Source organism: Leptonychotes weddellii, chromosome 1, assembly GCF_054177405.1.
Source record: "Leptonychotes weddellii isolate Sample4059 chromosome 1, ASM5417740v2, whole genome shotgun sequence".
NCBI lineage: Eukaryota > Metazoa > Chordata > Mammalia > Carnivora > Phocidae > Leptonychotes > Leptonychotes weddellii.
Window position 1 is genome coordinate 121461360 of NC_138369.1, and position 12595 is coordinate 121473954.

Below are 12595 nucleotides of genomic sequence, written 5' to 3' on the forward strand. Positions count from 1 at the left end.
AGGACTCGGTGTCAGCTCTCCGGGACTTTTGCCTCTTTGGTCCCACGGAAAGCCCTCAAAGCCGCAGTGTTTTTCCAGTTTCCGGCAGATTTCGAGGTCCTCGGCGGCTGGGCGTCTCGGATTTGGAGGTTCCGGTTCGAGGCTCGAGGGGCCAGACGGCGTCCCTCCCTCCCGGGGCCCCGCACGATGGTACGGCCTGCTCCGCCAGCGTCACGTGGGCGCCCCCTCTGTGACGTCGGCGTCTTCGCTGTAGCAAAGCTCGGCCTCTGGAATTCTGAGAACTAATTTGCTATTCGGTGACATAAGAGGGGGAGTGAGCTTTGCTTTCCCGGGGTCTGGGGCTAATTCCTCCTCTCTTACCCATAAACTCAGCTCCTCGAGCTAAATACACAAAAGGGAGCGAGAGGTTCGACCCGTTGGAAAAAGTCTGTTGTATATAGTAGCTTTAGAGGCGAGTAAGAGGAAAAAAAACAATAAACACCACAGCTCTTTCCAGCTAGAATATTAGGCACCACGAGAAAAATATTTGCCAAGCAGTTTTCGGTGGGTTCGTTTGCTTTATTTTATTTGGGACGTTTTTTGGTTTTGTTTTGTTTTTTCGTCGTTGATGTGGTTGGTTGGGATTTTTGGGTTGGTTGTGTGATGATTTTCGGATTTTTTTTTTTTTTTTTTTGCTTCTGATTTTTGCCTTTTGTAAGTTTGTGGTGTTACGTAAATAGTAGGATCCCGCATCGGTTGGATTTTGTTTCGTGTGTGTGTGCCTTTTTTCCCCATCTAATCTCTCAAGCGTTTTAAAGAGGATGTGTTAAATATTGATACTATTGAAAGCAGCTTCAATTTTTGATCGCATGTAACAATCCCAACCCCCACTTTTTTTGGGGGGGTGCAATTTTCTCCTTCTCTTTGGACTTTTTACTGAGAGGAGGCTCTCCTGCGCTTGAGGGACATGTTCAAAGGATTTGTTTTGGTTTGGTTTGTTTCTTTCCAGGACAGCGAGTGGTGGGTTTACTCTGTCTGTTACTGTTGACTGTTAGGAAATTTTTGGTTGAAGGAAACGTGTGTGTATTTGGGTATGTGTACGCATGTGTTCTACAAAATTATGTGAGCCAAATACGTGTTTGTGTTTTGCTTTTTCTTAAGGTCTTCATCCCCCGCGCCCCCCCTCCACCCCCCCCCTCGTTTCAAGGTCGTTGTAAAAAAAATCTCTTCTGTCTGTGTTTAAGAGATCAGCCGGAGGGAATTCTCAAGGCCTGCCGTGCCAGTATCACAGAAACTGCGTGTATTTAGAACAGCCTGTGCTACAACTACAGCGCTCGGCACGCGGCACAGGCTCCTTAGCTTCGGAGCTCACTTGGGAGGAGGAGGAGAAGGGGGGAAGTCGTTCTTTCTTTCTTCTTTCCTTTCTTTTTAAAGGCAAATGCAGTGCAGAATCATTTCATTATGGGCCTTGGTTTGTTTATTCAGAACTGCCAGTTTCCCTATTTAAATGTTGGTTGGGGTTTTTTCCCCTCCTACTCATCCCCGAATGAGGGAGACTCTTGTTTCTTTTATGTCTCTCTCTTAAAAGAAGGGTGTGAGGGGAAAATAATATTTCAGATTCCTCAAGAATTAACCCAAAATGTTTGGGCCAGAAGCAGCTTTCAAAGGTCAGGCTGTTCTGAGCCTTGGCTATGAGAGTCCTTCAGGCGACTCATTAAATTACAGATGAGTTCTTAAAGGTTCCACAAAATTTCTGCACATGTTAATTTCCAAAAAAGATAGGTCCCCAAATAATCTACCTCTCCCAACCTCAAATTTGGGCTTATAATGGAGAAGTGAGCAGAGCTACGAAAGATTACGGGCTGTTTCCTGGGGTATTTGGGATCTCTTTCCCAGGAAAAGTCCGTAAGAAGTTCAGATCTGTTGCTGAAAATGTTATTGTCAATGCACCCCCCACTGCCACCACCTTTGAAAGGCTGTGTTGGGAATTTTAGAACCAGAAGAGGTCCAAAGGGGTTGATTATTTTCCACAAGGTCTGGAGCTTAGGAAATATGCGTGTCTGTTCCTATGAAATCTGAATCTTTTAATACTTATTGACAGATGGATTACTGCAGCCTCTGCAGAAAAGCCTGTCTTGTAAAGGATTTTTGAAAAATATACATGGGCCTAATCCTGTCACTGTTGTTGAAATGAACATTTTACCCCCAAAGACACATGATATTGTCAAGTGCAGATTCGTTCTGCCAGAAGGCGGACTATCTGCTTTTTTTATTGTCTCCTTCCCCTTCCTTTTCAGAGTTTTAAATGAATTCCACTGGATTCAAAACGATACCCCGATTTTGCTGAAGTGATTTTCTCCGTACATTTATATGTATGATATTTTTTCTATCTTTGAGAGCAGTAAGAACTAAGGTTTCTCAGGTGTATCTATATATAGTTTGGAATGTGAAATGTATGGCTCTGCCCTATTATTGATCCTATGATGGAGATTACTTTTATGATTTTTGGTCACTTTTCTAATCAAAGTTGCCATCCTGCCTGCCTCATTGGTCTCCTGCCGTTGCCCCCCCAACCCCAACGTTAAACAGTTTGTCCCTCTGCGTTCTCTTTGCCACTCCAATCTTAGCCCCATGGGGGCGCTGCAGAGCAGAGGGAAATCTGCTCCCACTGGCAGTAGAACTAGCCAGAATGGGGGCTGGGAAGGAATTCACCCTTCTTGTACCTCAGACCTTTTTAATTCTTTGCAGGGAGCCCTTGGAGGGAAAACCCACCAGGCCTAGTTTATAGATAATTAAACCCACCACCAGGGACCTCAAACCTTCTCAGCACATTATTTCTGGGACCAAGTGCCAGAGTCCCATATTTCTATGACCGTTGTTTTTTGTTTTTGTTTTTTTGCCAAATCAGTGTTTACATTGAAAGAAACTGATCAGAAGGATGCCGTTAAAAGAAAAAAAATATTGAAAATATTCTAAAGATCGAGACTTTAGGTAGATCCCTTTCTCTCTACTGAATGAACAGTGAGGAAAATTGTGCACCCACCTCTCAATCTCTTTCCAAATCCTAGGAGGGTAACTGTCAAATTTTATACCAGTTGAATTTCTTCCAGACTGTCCTTCTTTCTCTCATTCTTGATCTCTCCCCATCAGTAGCCAGTTGGCATCACCGTGTGGGCTCCCTCACTCCAGCAGTGCTATGTTATAGGATTAAAGAAAGGATTGACTTGAATATATTCAAATTCTTTTAAATCATCCTTAAGAAGCTCTAAAGAGAGTTTCCGTGTCTGGGGTCTTATGAGTGATTCCTGCAGACTTGGAGGGACTATGTATCAACCAGTGCTATGATTTAATGGTCACTGGCTATTAATACTCAGAATAGAGGACCAGGCCAGTCCCTCTGCCCAGTGGACTGGGCATAGTAATAGGTTCCTGAATGCAGCTGCCGGGTCAATATAAGCTTTGTTACAAATAAAATAGCCTGGTCCTAATATTACATCTATTCAGGGAAAGGAACAGATTTTGCATCCAGTTCCCCACAATTCAGTCATAGCTGAAAAGGAAGCTATCCTTGGAATAAATAAATACTGCCTTGTCCTCTTTTTAAGGGGGCTCCAAACAGGAAGTCGGTTTCACCTGTCAAGGAGCTTCTGGTACCTTGGTAGATCTTTAAGCTATCACATCTCAGGATTATAGCTTTGAGAACTGGAAGGAACCTTGCAGATCAATCATGCAACTCCCCTAGGCTTCTCTCTTTTGAGAGGACAGGCTGGCCCTCACCAGAGGCGTGCATGACCCCGGGACGCAACTGAAAATGGGTCTTCGTTTGATGGTCCTGCATCATTTCAGAGAATGAGGGTGATCTGACTGCCTGGCTTTGGAGGAGGGTGTCCTGTTTTCTGGCAGAATTGGGGAAAGCAAGGCTGCTTTGGGTTCCTCGTTAACTGCAAATTGGTCCTCAGAACGAACTCCGGGTCATGATGCTACTACTGAGTTTTGATGGACATTTGGGTTTGGTGATGTTTGTTACCTGTGCTACCGTACTCGACATTCCTTCTGATGGGTGTGGGAGATGCTGTCCACCCGATGCAGAAAATTTTACCTATTCCTTTTCTCTCAAATCCTTCATTTAGAGTTATTGTAGACAAGCTCCCTATACTATCCTTGGAGAAAGAAGGGAGATTTCTTGGTATATTTTAGAGAAATTGAGCAGAAAGTTTTGAGACAGTAAAAGAAAAAACAGAAGACGATTTCCAGTTACTACCTTCTGAAAAAGAAGTGTCAACGTTTAATTTTGATCCATATGCTGCCTGCTTTCAGCCTGTTTTATTCTGAGACTTTTTTTTTCTTTAGAAACCTTTTCTAGCCCAACTCAGACTTTCCCCCCAAAACACTGATTTTCCACACTTTTCTCACTTTTTAAAAATGGAGATAAATATCGGGACCTTAAAATAGAGAAGTGATGGGGGGCGCCTAATCATTTGTTTATTGCATTGGATCACTGTTTTGAATAGCAGGGTTTTCACTTCCTATGAAACTCTAGCATGAAGGAAAGCAGCAGCTGGACCAGGAAGGGATGAAGAGAGGAAAGCACTGGAGTGTTTGTAAACTCTGGGTAGCTGGCCCACCCTCCCTGCGGCAGCCTGCCGGTACTTAGCTGTCTTTACTACCTAAGGCTAGAAGTGGAAAAACTTGATTTGCGTGTTGTGCCTGCATTTTTTTCCCCTTCTTCTCCACACCGCCCTCTGTACACCTGACCGTGCAGAAGCCTATCTGAAGCCGGCTGGCTGGCAGGCAGAGTTGGAGAGCGGAAGAATGTGCGGAGGGAGGGAGCGCTTCGGTACTTTTCCATTCACATCTCCACAGTGGCTTTTCTTGTTTATTTCACCCTCCACCCGCAGAAAGCTTTCAGCTGCCTGAAATTCGAGTCATTACCCTGCTCCCTGAGGTCAGACTACAGATGCGTGGTGCATGTTTCCTACATGTCGGTGTCTATGTAACATATGTACATACAGACACACACACATGCGCACGCGCACACAAACACGTAACTCGCAGGGGCATGGTGTGAGGTAGGAAGGAAAAAAAAAAAAACAAACCTGGATTTGTTGCCAAAAAAACCTTGGCTTCTAATTACAGCTCTGCCTGGAACTCCCTTATGGAACCTGGAGCAGAACCACTTGTCAGGACTCAGTTTCCTCAGCCGTGTGAAGAAATAACCCCGATGATTTGCGTGATGTCTATCTGTTCTAAATTCTATACCTTTATATCAAAATACATCTTTACATAACTTTGAGGTGAGGGGGGCACGGAAAGGAGCTGTACTTGGCATGGGGGCAGGGGTTAAAATTTAAACTTCTAAGTAAAGAAGGCAGTCCCAGAATCTTCACCTCTATCAATTTTTAACCAATTGTAGACCAAAGTCTGGGGTTATGCTGAGTGGGTCCAAAAACCAATTGAAGATTTTTAACGTTGAGCTGGAGGAGACGGGTTCTAAGACCTTGTACCTTTGATCTCCAGCATTCATAATCAGCTGTGACAGTTCCCAAGTGTCTCTTCAGCATTATCGTTCCTTTTTTTTTTTTGCCTTCTGTTTGTATTTGGAAACTGTCCCAGTCAATGATAGGAAGGAGATGACACTTGTAAACTGGGCAGTCTTTAAGCCACTGGGCCCCATGTGGATGTGAAAAATATGTCATAACATTCTCTCTCTCTCTCACACACACACACACACACAAAGGAAGGAAAGAAAAAAAAAAACCTAGAGAGAGATTCCTAGTAAGAAACTTAGAGGTAGATCAGCCATCACTACCTTAAAGGTAATTATTTGAAGTTGGAGGAAATAACAGATGAGGAGTTTGCCCTTACCAAAAAAAAAAAAAAAAAAAAAAGCCTTGATCTTCCAGAACAAGCTTGAAGGCAATAAAAGAGATACTTTAAATCAGTATTTCCTATACTTTTTTTGATCTCCATTCTTTAAAACAAAAGGTTCCTGAAGTTTCTCAGGCCTGATTGTCTAAAGGAAATAAGGTCTTTAACAGACCTCTCGGCATCCTCAGGAAGTAGTAAAACAGCCCCTATTTATTAGCAGTGACCTCCCTACCATCACGATTTCTCCTTTGGCTTAGATCCTCTGGTATATTGCTGTCCACGTACAAGGAGACGAGTCAATTACACTCTCTCAGTGTAGAACTACTGAGTTATAATATGTTAGAACTAGAAGAGTCCTTAGCAACAATCCAATCCAATGCTATCAATGGTATAGAATTGGAAACTGAGGCCCAGACAGAAGTCATTTTCCACATCCATTGAATCGCAGACAGAGCCAGATTTAGAATTCTGATGCCCTGATTCTAAATCCATTGTTGTTTTTTTTTTTTTCCATAGTTTATCATGGAAAGAGGACATAAGGTGGGCATCCCTGCAAAAGAGCCATTTGCTGTGGCCTTACATTCAGAGAAGTCCTCAGAGTTGGACTTTTGACATGCTCTCCACTGAGGTTCTCCTTCAGTCTTAGTGGTACACTGACAGGATTGAAAGAAGACTTCACACACAAGTTTTGTGTGCGGGTCCTGCCGCAGGACCCAGTGTAGGAGCCCTCCCAGTCTCCCATGGTGCCGTGATTTCATACTGTTACTACATCTGGAATTGTCATGAATTGTGTGATTGTATTGTAATTGTGTGTATGTTGGTGTTTAAAATGTAAATTTTTAAATATATTTGGACTAGAAGCAATAGTGCCACAGTAGCAATGAGCACACCTAATGCCCAGATTGTACCATAAAATAAGGATTTGCTAAAAAAAAAAAAAAAAGAAACCAAACAAACACACAAAAAATCCCTGCATTGCTGGGGGCTATTTGAGACACTGGAGCTACCTGAAGAGCTCCCAATGGCCAAAGCTGCAAAATTTGAGTGACAAGATAGAATAATACTAGATTATAACCCAAAGTATAAAATAAATGTCCACAAGTTTACACAGATATAAATAAATTATGGGAAAAATTAATGAATGGAAGAGACAAATTTCCCATGCAGAAGAATTCCAAATGATTTATGTAGATACTCTCCCCTGAGGGAGGGAGAGTATAATTCCCCTCTCCTTAAGTGTGAGCTGGGCGTAGTGACTTGCTTCCCAAGACTGTGGTATGGTAAGGGGAATGGGGGAGTTAATTTTATATGGAGAAACCAGATTAACAGTACATCAGCCAGGACATCAAGGTCAACATCAACAAAGATAAACCACAAACAACAAACAAACAATGATAAACCGTGTTGATTGTATGTACCTTTGATATAAGGTGGTGAAATGGGTCTTTACTACGTGGTCTTCCTCCCATACCTCAGTCTCTTTATGAGAAAAACATCAGACACATTCTAGTAGAGGAGCGTCCTACAAAATGCTTGACCAGTACTCCTCAAAACTGTCAAGGTCATCAAAAACAAGGAAAGTCTGACAAGTTGCCACAACCAAAAGTAGCCTAAGGAGACATGATAACTTCATGTAAAGTAGTACTTAATGGAAAAAGACAGAAGGTAAATCTAAACAAACCTGAATACATGATGGACTTTAGTTAATAATACTGTGTGAATATTGTTTCATCAATTGTTACGAATGTACCATACTAAGGTGAAATGTTAATAATGGGGGAAACTGGGTATAGGATTGTTCTGTGTACTATCTTCTCATTTTTTGTGTTAAAAAACCAGATAGATAAATAGATATATAGAGAGAGATAGATATAGATATTTGTACACACACACACACACACACACACACATATATAATCTCTCTTTCTCTTTCTCTCTTTTCTCCCCCCCATACTAGAAGCCTCCAAAAAGTGACCCAGGCTTCTTTTGAAATCTGAGAGGTCCTGCCCCCAAAATAGAGTCTGGAAAATGAGGGAACCTGCCTTTATTCTTTTAGTTTACTAAATTGAAAGCAATTTAACTAATTTCTGCATGTCATCATCTGGATAGAGAACTGTCTGGGGGCACCAAAGGCCAAATGTCATTATAGTGGTAGATGACCCAAGCCACCTCATCGGTAGGCTTATTCAACATTTTTCTGTGGAGATTCTCTATGGAAACGGCCCTGAAAAAATCTTCACCATCCATCCAAATGAGACACACAGAGCTTGAGGATTCATAACTGAGGTTGGAGGAGCCCCAAGAGCTTCCCAGAATGTCTGCTATTTCATTGTACAACTCCGATAGAACTGTGGATCTCATCAGTGTTGTAACTCTGGGTGTCTAGGGAAAACAGCTGACTGGACCCCATGACTCTGTGACTTTGTCTTCATCATCTGGATCTGACACTATAAACTCTCCTCAGCCTTCAACCTATTAGTTTTACAAATGGTTTGCAAAGACCACCCCCAAAATTAGTGGTAGAGTCGATTCCTGTCAACCAGTCCACCCTGAATCACTTATTTTGCTGCTGTATCCACTTTGGTAAGCTGAAGGCTGCTATTACATTGATGTACATTACTTCAGAATACCTCATTCATTTCTAACCAGTTGTCAGTTACCAAAGGTGTCTAGTTCCCATGCTGTACTGGAGTTTTAAGTGTGTCTTCCTTTTTTTCTCTTTTCCCACATCTATCATCTTCTCTGCCAAGTGGTTATAAAATCTTTGGACCAATACTTATGTTCACTATGGAGGTTAACATTTAAATAATTCTTGATGAAATGCAGTGAGATAATCCTGTCATACTACATTTTGGTTAGCATGACTCTTTCGGTGATCCATTTGGTCACATGTCTCCAGAATCACCAACAGTCCAGCCCTTGGAGTCAGTAATTCTACTTCTAGGAACCCATCTTTGAGGTGCATACAATATATGGGAAAAAATTCAAACATATAGGGGAAAAGTCTTTGAATGAATATAGGTATCTAAGTGTTATATCTAACAACAAAAAATTTGCACAACCTCTATGTCCCATTGTGACTGACTTGAGGGAAAAGATGTTGGATGGAGAATGATGAAGTATAATCTGACTAATTTTTAAAGATTGGAATTGGAAAATACGGTAACAGATAAAGTGAAAAGAAGTAGGATATATATATATATGTATACGTATATGGCATATTCATAACTATGTTTAAAAATACTCTTCATAGAAAATAAATGATATAAACAAGAATACACAATAAACAAAATATTTTGGGTGTCTTAAAGTGTGGGATTATGAATGATTTTCTCCCTTATTTTTTTCCTTATCTTCCAAATTATGTTATGTTTGTGTATTAGTTTGATATATATCTATCCATCTTTATCTATCTATCTATCTATCTATCTATCTATCTATCTATCTATCTATCTACCTATCTGTCATCTATCTATCTATCTCACAAGCACACACCTACGACACTGAAAAGCCCTAAGTGAAGTCTTTTAAATGCAACTAGTTGCCTAATTCATAGGTCTGAATGGCCTCAAGTTAATGCTGCCCACATCTTTAGGACCTATAACAAAAGTAGAGCAGCCCACTCACTCTAGAAGACCTTTCACTCTGGGAGACACTTGTCTCCACAACAACAAACAGTACCCTTGCGGAGCACGTTGACCCAAATGAGATTAGGCAGATATGTAAATCTTTGATCTATCTCCACCCCCTGGGTCTTAGTGTGCGTCTCTTGTTTGTTGGTGTTTCACAGCATTTGCAAATGTCAAATGGTTTCCTTGTTACTTTGCTCTCTCTCTGAGGCCATCCCGGAGCTTTCCTGGTAGGTAAGACTGCCTTCTGGAGTTCTCTGGGGGCTACCAGACATGTATTTTTGATTCTTATAACATGTTTGGCTAGTGAATGCTAAGACAAAAATTTTTTTAAAATAAACTATTCAATGTTTTGTTTTGTTTTGTTTTTCTTCAGAGAATCACAGGCTATTAGGAACTTTGGGGAGTATACTATTATTGAATCACTGGTTTTTGGAAAAGGGCATGGCGATAGACATCAGAATCTAGGGGGTGAGGGTGAGGACCATGCTTCTGATAAGCCCCTCTTCCCTGAAACCACTAATGTCATTCCTCACACTAAGCTCACCCTATTCACTCACTCATTCACTCATTCAAACAACACGCATGTTCAGATAGTCTTTCATGAAGGAGACACTGTGCTAGATGCTGAGGAAACAAATGTGAATACAATATGGGACCCTGACCCCAGGGGGCATACAATCTCCTGAGGAAACAGAGACTCAGAAAGGTGCTAAAACTTGCTTTAAGTCATGCAAAAGATAGTCCCTGACCCAGGACTGGGCCCCAAGTGTCCTGATTCTGAGCCAAACAAAACTCTGTGGCTTCTTCTCAGATGCTGTGTCCTACTTCCCACTCTGCCATCAGTGTGAGGCATTGACACCCCCCTGCCCTTGGGCAGGTTCGGTCTCTGCATTTTTCAGCCCATATTGGTTAGAACAAGATATAACCCAGCCATCTCAAATGTACCATCCAGCAATACCCAGTACCCAATGTGGGAAGATCCCCATGAGCCTGGACACACACACAGCCTCGGCTATCTTCACCCCCACAATCACCAGCTGGGCTCAGTATGCTGACCAGAGCTTTGCCTGCACCTGATTTTTGTATCTTCTTGTACCTGACAGGTTCTACCATGAACAGTCAGATCACCCAGCATCATGCTCTCCCAGAGCACACAGTGTCCAGTAACATCTGCAGCCTGGATGTCAGAACCCAACCGCATTCCTAGCAGGAAGTGCACACCTAATAGATGATGCCTACTTAACAATAAGCCCAAGCTCACCTCAACCCTCTGGGCATCCCAGACCTTTGGGTGATAAACGGGCAGATGATCTCTCCAGCTGCCAGCCCTGCATCCAGACCACTTTCCATGGCACTGTAGTCACCGAGACCCAGCCCACCTAGGGCTGGGCCTATTTGCCAGCAGTTGTAACCATTTCCTCTCTGTGGCCAGGCAAGGATGAACTGGATATAATGACACATGCAGAATACCACCAGACAAGATTGCAGCAGTCGTACCATTAGTTAGTCCAGCAGCGTTCAATGTGGGAACATCAGGGTGCCAAGAACAACCTTACTCTTTGGAGACACTGGCACTACAATGCCAGCCAAGTGTTCAAAAGAAAGTGGGACAGAAAAAGATTACTTCTGACATTAATAAAAGCCAAACTTTGTGAAGGCAGATTAAGAAGACTTGATAGTGGTGATGGCAAATCGAGAAATCAAGTACTTAAGTCCCTCAAATATTTCCCAGTCTTGTCTCCTACAACTGTTTTCTATGCCAGACTCCGAGGACCCATGCACTTACCTCCACCCCACACCCCTGCCTTGATCTCTGCCTTTCTTCAATAGGCTAGATGCTCCTCACGGGTAAGAGTACTTCATTTTTGTTTTCCGAGTCTTGTGTCCAACACATTGCTCACTTAGGAAATGTTGGCTAAATTAAAGTTAGGTAGAACTGAAAGAGAATTTGATGTGAAATCTGATGATCTGGGTTCCAGTTAAAGTTCCATAACTGACTAACTTCTGTGGGTCTCGGTTTCTTGTTCTCTAAAATGGTAATTTCTGTTAAAGGACTACCTCACAGGGTTCTCATGAGAATCAAGGACAATGGGGGTAGGGAAGTACTTTGGATATTATAATGCACAGGTCAAAGTAGTTGTTGAATGTTGAATGAACGGACAAACTAATGAGTGAACTATCATAGTTAAGTAAACCCTTCAGGTTATTCCCTAACAGATTCTGTGACTCAGATTATGTCTGGAGAACAGTGATTTAAAGTGCCCTGTCTTGACTTTGTAACCATCCTTAAATATATTAATTTCACTTCCCAAAATATTTTAACTTTTTAAGTACAGGAAGACATAAATTAACTGCTAAGGATTCATACTGATCCAAAGAGAATAAAAAAGATCATCAGAAAGTCTTTTTGTTCTTGAAATGCAGAATTGGAAATGAACCTTTTCCCAGTAGTGGGAACTGAAATCCAGTATTAGATCCTCCTTTTTGGTACCTTCTTCCTCTTTCTCCCTCCTCCTTCTACCTTAGTCCCTCCCTACCCCTCCCCTGCACCCAAATGGAAAAAATTGTTTTGAGTTAACTTCAGTCTTAGCAAAAGGTATAAACAAAGTCCAAATGTATCAGGACTGTTTTCTAGGATCAACAAGGTGGATTTTTGTACATTTTTCGAGCAATTGAGTTGATGGGTGAGTTACTACAACAAGATGGTTGGATAACTTTCTACCAAAGGGCTGACCTGGGTGACAGGAGGAGCCCTGGGCCAACACCGCCATCCTCCTAAGAGAATCCCTGCATCTAGCCCTCCCATCTCTGCAACAAATGCAGAGTGGATTCACAAATGATGAGGTGAATATAAAAAGGGATTTGGAGCAAGTTGTTCTTGATAGGGAGGAGGAGAGAAAATAGGAGCATGGGTGCTGGAGAGAAGTAAGGCCTTCACTATAATAACAGCACAAAGCAGTAATTCAGCAGATGAAGCAACAGACTTTTGTTAAAGTCAAAAACTACTCAAAAGCCCATATCCTGCTTCCTGCAATCTATAACAATAGGGACATACATGGAAAAAAATACCCAGCGGACTTAGTAGAAATAGGTGCTCAACAATCTCAGCAGGGGGC

The 12595-nt window shown here is 42.1% G+C and overlaps 1 long non-coding RNA gene across 1 annotated transcript; it reads left to right on the forward strand.

The window, feature by feature from the left end:
* Nucleotides 1-70: 70 nt before the first annotated feature.
* On the forward strand, nt 71-9005 carry LOC145723559 (uncharacterized). Its single transcript, XR_014148716.1, has 2 exons — nt 71-543; nt 6364-9005. It is a non-coding gene; the product is annotated as an uncharacterized LOC145723559 (long non-coding RNA).
* The last annotated feature ends 3590 nt before the right edge of the window (nt 9006-12595 follow it).